Consider the following 9,071-nt stretch of genomic DNA (forward strand, 5'->3'; position numbering starts at 1 on the left):
TTTTTCGGTGAGCCTTGAACAGACGGGAAGAGCGACCATCCATAAAAGTTCCTGGGAATAATGCCTCCCCTTTCTATCATCAGCCCCGAAAGCCACAGTAGTTCCTCCATAGAAAGATATAATACCTGAAAAGCGTCAGCTTTAAGTGGCCGACAGTAGGCACTATGCGTTCATCCTATATGTATATTGGTCATATAACTGATATGGACTCGTTGTTGTTGAAGTGGTTCTTGAGGGAAAGGAAGAGGGCGCTAATTTCTGTCTGCCTATAGGCGACACGGCTAAGCGCCCTATAGGGGTAGGGGGATGGGGATAAAAAAAGTAGAAAGAAAAAGGGAAGGAAGTGATAGATGGTCGGCAAGAACGACGAAGAGAGAAGAAGACGGGAAAGATGGGGGAGCCGGTCACAAGAGTTCAGGGACGGGACCACGATCAGCCAGAGGCACGATGCACGTCGGTGACGAGGCGGCGAAGGCCCCGTCGATGAGAGGCGCACGGCATGGCGGACAAGGCAGCCGTCACTGGGCGTCGATCAGCGAGAGGCACGAGGAGAGGTCCAGGGCATCGCGGACGACACGCCCGTTCTTAATGAAATCCCGCGAGCATCTCCCTCGTGCGTCCTCTTCCCCCTCCCACCACAACTCACGTGTATACAGAGACAAAGCAGTGTCTAGTTAACTTTTCTTTTGTTTCTCTCTCTCCCTGCATTCACGAGAGATAACGCTTAAAAAGCTTCATGCGGTGTTAAGCTTCAAAACAGCAACACAGTATCGCGCTCACCTAAAATGCAGAAAAGTATTCTATCACAGCTGCCGCAAGCATTGATAGCTCACGTATGCGTTCTCTATAGTAAAAGGGCTGCGATCACGTAAAGCCGTGGACGATTTCGCATGCCCAGCTGTTATCGCTGGCTCATATATGCACCCCTTGACGTAGGCTACATTGCAACACTACCGGTGGCTGGAGGATTTCGCATGCCCAGCTTTTATCAGCGGCTCCTGTCGGTCTGAAAACTGGATAACCTCCCTGTCTTTCCGTCTATTTCTTTCTCCTCCTCTGCACCTCTCGGCATACGGGTGTCACACTTTCACGAAATATAGCTAGCAACACTATCGGTGGATGTGGGATTCCGCATTTCATCGGCATGCATGCATCTTTACAAACGGGGTTCCGTAATTTGGTGTAAAGAACATCAAACAACAACGCTGTAATCTAAGGGATTATGGCGGCAGTTTTATTCGCGTTAGTGAACATATAGCGATTGCAACTTGGAGGATACGACGTTACGCCGATCAATACTAGAGAGGTCTTATTTATCATGCGATGCAGATGTGAGTGAGTGAGTGAGTGAGTGAGTGAGTGAGTGAGTGAGTGAGTGAGTGAGTGAGTGAGTGAGTGAGTGAGTGAGTGAGTGAGTGAGTGAGTGAGTGAGTGAGTGAGTGAGTGAGTGAGTGAGTGAGTGAGTGAGTGAGTGAGTGAGTGAGTGAGTGAGTGAGACCCACGCGCCTGTTAGTTTGTGTGTGTGTGTGTGTGTGTGTGTGTGTGTGTGTGTGTGTGTGTGTGTGTGTGTGTGTGTGTGTGTGTGTCACGTCACCATGTCCCCATGTTCATTAAGGAGCCATCGTCTTGTAGCGGCATCAACAACGCGCTACACGAACAAACAAGTAAAAGGGTGTCTTGTTCTCGCTCTGAAAAAAGCCGGCAGATCCCACGCATTGTGGGAATCGATGTAATGCGAAGCAGCCAGCAAAGAGGTGCATACATCGTCTTGTATGTCACTAAGGAAAATGCGTGTCATGGTTTTCATGTTACCTCCTACTATTTATGTTCGTCACACAGTTACGTCGCGCAATACCAATTCCGGGGTAGATCAAGCTAGCGAAACGGCCGCCAACGCACCATGAACGGGGCACGTAAGTCATGCTGTACATGACATGCGTGTCATGATTGTCATGTTACCTCGTGGTTTTATGTTCGTCACACAGTCACGTCGCGCAATACCAATTTCGGGGTAGATCAAGCCAGCGAAGCCGCCGCCAGCGCCCCATGAGCGTGGCACGTAAGTCATGCTGTGCATGACATGCGAGTCATGATTGTCATGTTAACTCGTGTTATTTGTGTTCGTTACACAGTCACGTTACAAGATACCAATTTTCGTGTATATAAATATAGCGAAACCGCCGCCAGCGCCCCATGAGCGTGGCACGCAAGTCATGCTGTACATGACATGCGTGTCATGGTTTTCATGTTAACTCCTATTATTTATGTTCGTCACACAGTCACGTCGCGCAATACCAACTTCGGGGTCGATCAAGCTAGAGAAACGGCCGCCAGCGCCCCATGAGCGTGGCACGCAAGTCATGCTGTACATGACATACGTGTCATGATTTTCATGTTAACTCGTGTTTTTATGTTCGCCACGCAGTCACGTCGCGCAATACCAATTTCGGGGTAGAGCAAGCTAGCGAAATGGCCGCCAGCGCTCCATGAGCGTGGCACGTAAGTCATGCTGTACATGACATGCGTGTCATGATTTTCATTTTATGACTAGTCATTTATGTTCGTCACACAGTCACGTCACAAGATACCAATTTTGGTGTATATAAATCTAGCGAAACCGGCCGCCAGCGCCCCCCCATGAGCGTGGCACGTAAGTCATGCTGTACATGACATGCGTGTCATGATTTTCATGTTAACTCGTGTTTTTATGTTCGCCACGCAGTCACGTCGCGCAATACCAATTTCGGGGTAGAGCGAGCTAGCGAAATGGCCGCCTGCGCTCCATGAGCGTGGCACGTAAGTCATGCTGTACATGACATGCGTGTCATGATTTTCATTTTATGACTAGTCATTTATGTTCGTCACACAGTCACGTCACAAGATACCAATTTTGGTGTATATAAATCTAGCGAAACCGCCGCCAGCGCCCCATGAGCGTGGCACGTAAGTCATGCTGTACATGACATGCGTGTCATGATTTTCATGTTAACTCGTGTTATTTATGTTCGTTACACAGTCACGTCGCGCAATACCAATTTCGGGGTAGATCAAGCTAGCGAAGCCGCCGCCAGCGCCCCATGAGCGTGGCACGTAAGTCATGCTGTGCATGACATGCGAGTCATGATTGTCATGTTAACTCGCGTTATTTGTGTTCGTTACACAGTCACGTTACAAGATACCAATTTTCGTGTATATAAATATAGCGAAACCGCCGCCAGCGCCCCATGAGCGTGGCACGTAAGTCATGCTGTACATGACATGCGTGTCGTGATTGTCATGTTAACTCGTGTTTTTATGTTCGTCACACAGTCACGTCGCGCAATACCAATTTCGGGGTAGATCAAGCTAGCGAAACTGCCGCCAGCGCTCCATGAGCGTGGCACGTAAGTCATGCTGTACATGACATGCGTGTCATGATTTTCATGTTAACTCGTGTTATTTATGTTCATTACACAGTCACGTCACAAGATACCAATTTTGGTATATATCAAGCTAGCGAAACTGCCGTCAGCGCTCCATGAGCGTGGCACGTAAGTCATGCTGTACATGACATGCGTGTCATGATTTTCATGTTAACTCGAATTTTTATGTTCGTCATACAGTCACGTCGCGCAATACCTATTTCGGGGTAGATCAAGCTATCGAAACTGCCGCCAGCTCCCCATGAGCGTAGCATGTAAATCATGCTGTACATGACATGCGTGTCATGATTTTCATGTTATGACTTGTCATTTATGTTCGGCATACGGTCATGTTACGCGATACCAATTTTGGTGCAGATTCGATGAACCAAGCCTCCAGGAGGGCACAAAGTCATAGGCGGCTAGATAGATAGATAGATAGATAGATAGATAGATAGATAGATAGATAGATAGATAGATAAATAGATAGATAGATAGATAGATAGATAGATAGATAGATAGATAGATAGATAGATAGATAGATAGATAGATAGATAGATAGATAGATAGATAGATACGCTCAAAGTCGCAGAAGTTCGCTAAGAAATGCTTCGCATTTAAAAGAGTACTTCACTCCGGTATTTACTGACGGAGATATGGATCCCTTGATCTTTATCCTTTTTCACCGGCAGACACACCGGCATACACGCCGTCGTGTTCGTGTCAGATGCGGCGCCACTTAGAAGAGCAAGAGCAAAAAGTAGCAAAAGCTGAGGAACAACACAATACGTCCCGGAGCTCTCTCTCCCGCTGACAGGGATGACGCCAGCCTGTAGGGCACCTCGCACGCGCAAACACGTGCCCGCGCTGAAGAGGACAATGCCGCACTCCCATCACGAACCCATCGGAGCTGATAAGAGCCGGACGGCGCTATAGGCTGACGGTGCGAAGGAAAAGCGAAGAGTTCGCCTGGCTCCGCGCGAGGCGCCCGCGAGGCGGACTACGTGTGAGGCGCAATCGACGGCCGAAGCTAGCTGCTCGAGTGGCCGCGCTCGCGTGTTTTGTGATTGTTGACCGGCGTGGTGGGAAACACCACCGCGATGCTTCTCAATCTTACCATCGGGGAAGTAGCGCGCAAGTCGTACCACTTGGATGTCCCTCGCCTAGCGCCTTCGGAGATGTGAGTATATATATACATACTCCAAATACCGCAATTTCTCATCGATAAGCATAGTGTTGCATGTAGGCGAGAGAAGCTTTTATTCATTTATGAGGATGCCCCACGTAGGCCGCGAACATCGCGTTTACATTGTTCAGCGTTTGTGGCTTCCGCTGCGAGCGCTGATTACGATGTGTGATTGATCACTCACGTGCGGACGTAAGGAAAGAAGGAAGGAACAGGAGAGAAAGAAAGGCAGCCATGTTAACCAATCTAGAAAAAACTGGTATGCTATACCCTACACTGGCGAAATGGATAGGGGAGTTTGAAGGTTAATCATGCGTATAAGTCATGACGTTAGTTTGTATGCTGGCGGTTTTTAGTGTTAGATTTTATGAATTTAGGGCATCTTGCCGGCGCGCACGCAATGGCGCCTGTCTCAATCGGTAGCACTCTGTGTGATATATATAGTTAATACCGCTAGAAACCTAAGGGAAAATAGGCTGGGAGAACCTTTCTTTTCCGTTAGGTTTTCGGTTAGGACCTTCGCGCATAGTAACTGCGTGACAGAAAATGCGTCAGCGTCAACTATCCCAACGACCTTCGTTAATTACTCATTAGGCTGGTTTAGGTATTTTTCAGCTCTCTTTTCTGTGAAGTGTTAGCACATGTCCCTGTACTTTGTACGGCGTGCGTACTTTCCCATGGTTGATTTTTAGCGTTTCTTAAAATCTTTAATGTGGCATGGGTAGTTCGATTAGATATTACTTATAGGACAGGCGCGTTTCGTATTTTGTAAACCTGTGTGTGTTAGTTAACCAGCAATGATTACCGCTTTCTTTCTTTCTTTCTTTCTTTCTTTCTTTCTTTCTTTCTTTCTTTCTTTCTTTCTTTCTTTCTTTCTTTCTTTCTTTCTTTCTTTTTTCTTTCTTTCTTTCTTTCTTCTTTCAAAGCACTTGAAGCTGTATTCACTGCCAGTCGAGACGAGAATATCGCGATAAGGTATACGTGATATTATGCGCATGTGATATAAGTTTAGCAACGTAGATTAAAACCACGCGACCGCTCCTTATCGCAAACATCGCTTGCGATTACTAAGTAATAAAAAAGTCACAGTTTCGCCGCAAGGGCGAAGCAATGAATGCGATAGCAAGAAATTGGAATGCCACACGAAGAACGAGAAGCAGCTCGATACTTGCAGCGCGCCGCTGAAGCACAAACAAGGACGCCCGAAAAGAAGGCACAGGCATGCACAGGGCAAGCGTGAACTAACGACTGTCGCAGTTGTTACGTCTTTGTGCTTGAGCAACGCGCTGCAAGTGTCGACAATGGAGAATCAGATGCTCTTAGATATACTTTTTCTTTTAAACTGCGGCGCGTGGAGACTGGAGTGACCCCCTGCGTTTCCTGCCACACGGGGGCGTCTGATGCGAGGTGCGCCCGGTGTTTGCTTTTTTTTCTCTTCCACATCACGAGTGGGTACAGAAAAGGGCCACTTTGTCGTGTGCGTCTCAAGAGCAGTTTCCAAACTGAAAGAAAATTAGGAGCGTTGCGTGATGGAAAACACGCTCAAGCTCCTCCGTGATTTGCTTACCACCAACGGTAAATGGTGTATATAAATAGCTCGCCGTTATTTCGCTGGCGCATGCATGGGGTATGGTAGAGTTGTCTAATGCAGCGGGCTGGGGAGCGAGGGGTCGATGGTTCGAATGTCCGGTCGGGCGCTTCAGAACTTTTTTCTTCTGCTTTATTTTTCTTTGTGCCTTTTATATATATATATATATATATATATATATATATATATATATATATATATATATAATATATATATATATATATATATATATATATATATATATATATATATATATATATATATATATATATCCGGGACATGACGGCGACGGCAAATATAAAAAAATAGAAGCACTCGACAACCTGTGCGTACTTAATGCTACAAATACTGCGGCTACGCAGATGCGCCCGTTCGCCTCAGTTCACAGCGAGCGTGCAATGTCCAAGAACTTACAGCCCGGCTCTGTCACTTACGTAATAAATCACTACTCGAGTCAGACCTTGGGCTCACAGATATCCAAGTCGCAATTTAACCATCTCAATTCGCTCTACTACTTCAAGGCAATTTTCAAGTGACGCCTGAGAAACCTCGATTACAGCAAGTTTTGCTTCCCATAGAGTTTCCTACAATATTTACTAGAGGGAACTCTGGCGCTAGTGTCTATAAGAGCTGCAATGCATGGCGCTTCAGCCAGCATGGGAATGATGGGTATAGTACAGGGATTTGTCTAAACTTCGTTCTTTCGGCTCCGTTTGGCTCCGCGTCGCCTGAATCCGCTTTGTCGCAAGACGAAGTTCAGCAAAAGTCAACAGTTCCACTTCACCACTTTAACCTTTTTAGGCTCACCAATACAAATGTGGTCACGAAGTTCACAACGGTCCATTCTTTTACCCGAAACGAACGCCAAGACACAGCAATAAACAAAGCCACAAGTGCGTTCGAAGCCGTAAGGACGAAGATTAGGCAAATCGGTGTACTATACCCATCATTCCCATGGTGGCTGAACGATCGCAGCGCCAGAGTTCCCTCTAGGTAATATTGAAAAACTCTATGCTGCTTCTAGCATGCGTTGCGAATTTTTAGTTTGCATAACAGTTTTTTTTAATCTATCCGTAAATCCGCTAGTCAAGGGGGGGGGGGGGCGCCCCCCCCCCATCACCTAAGAGGGGGGGCCGCAAAATCTGCCCCGATTACATTGACCCTTCTAGTCACCTAAGAGGGGGGGGGCGAAATCTGCCCCAGACATTGACTTAGTAGGGTGGGGGGCGCTGCGATTAACCTTTGCCCCCCCCCCCCCCTGATGGGGAACCCTGCGCACGCCTACGCTCCGTATACAGGAAAGTCAAACAACACAAACATCTCGAGGTTTCAATTTTGGTGTCAGGGGTCCTTTAAAGAGCAGGGTTATGACCAGGCAGGTTTTTGACCACAATGGCAGCCGAAGGCCGCTGGTGATGCAATCCAAGCAGTGTCTACTGCTTGGATCTATACTCCCGCAAAGCCAGGGACCAAACCCAGGCCATTGTGAGAAACAGGTCGTCGCTTCATTTTCATATTTTCGTCCATAGCGAAGCGTGTCACCTTTTGAATTAGGCCAACAAGGGGGAGGGGGGCTGCTGCGATGAAACTTTGCCCACTCCCCTCCCTAATGGGGAACCCTGCGCGAGCTTATGATCAATTTCGAGAGATCAGTCCCGAAAATGCGTTAGATATGCAGCTGCGGTCGCATACGTCGTTCCCAACCGTAAGATCGAGGTCTCAGTGAAACTGCTCAACGGGCACGCCAAGATTTGGTATCCAGTTCTCCGCATTCTAGATTTCAGGTTGGAATAAAATTGAGCGAAACTGAACTTAACTGACTGACAGCGCTCGTTCTCAGAGCTCTTCCGCACTAACTAACTAACTAACTAACTAACTAACTAACTAACTAACTAACTAACTAACTAACTAACTAACTAACTAACTAACTAACTAACTAACTAACTAACTAACTAACTAACTAACTAACTAACTAACAAAGTAAAATGATATATTGATAACATTATTTTAGCTTGGTATACGTCATCACGCCTGAAGTACAACGAGAAAAACGAAAAAGGAACACAGGATAATAAGAAAGGCGGAATGAAAGGCAGTGTTCTCTATGCACTGAAGTAAGCGAAATATTCCGGAAAGAGCCACATCCGCAAACAAGTCAAGGTTGCATTAAAACTGCCGCGAAAGTCACCAGCTATTTGAACCTGTTAGCCAAGGACATCCAGCTGTGATGGGAGCATTGCCTCTTGCATTCGGGTACACAGGTCTACGTGAATTTCGCTCCTCTCGCTGCATCGATGTCAAAAGAGATATCAGTGTTATATCGCGTTCGTTCGATTCGAAATCAAGCAATGCGAGGTGCAGTCAAAAAGGCTGGTATCGAAGAAACACCCGCCGTGGTGCCTTAGCGGCTACGCTAATGCGCTATATATATAGGCTTGAGGTCCGGGGTTCGACACCACAGCCACGGGCACTTTTGATCGCGATCAGGACCGATCCGGATTAGGCTCGATCCGGATCAGGTGCTGATATACACGGCCACTTTTAATCGCGGTCAAGACGATCGCGATCTGCGCATCGCGATCTGGTTCCGTGACCGCGATTTAGCTAATGTCTGCGCCAAACTCGATCTGGATTATAGGCTGTATACCGTGTAGTAGCGACCAACTTCTTATTGCGATCAAGAAGTCATATCCGGATCGGCCTTGATCGCGATCAAAAGTGCCCGTGTGACACCGGTATTAGGTGCAGGGTTGCCACTGACTTTCGAGTAAATGTCGCCAAACGACGAGCAAAAAGTCGCCAAAAGTCGCCATTTTTTTTACAAATTTCGCCAAAAAAGTAGCCATTCTAGATATGTGCGGCATACCCAGTAATAAAAATTTCCACTCACGTATAG

Source organism: Rhipicephalus sanguineus, chromosome 3 (genome assembly GCF_013339695.2).
Source record: "Rhipicephalus sanguineus isolate Rsan-2018 chromosome 3, BIME_Rsan_1.4, whole genome shotgun sequence".
NCBI lineage: Eukaryota > Metazoa > Arthropoda > Arachnida > Ixodida > Ixodidae > Rhipicephalus > Rhipicephalus sanguineus.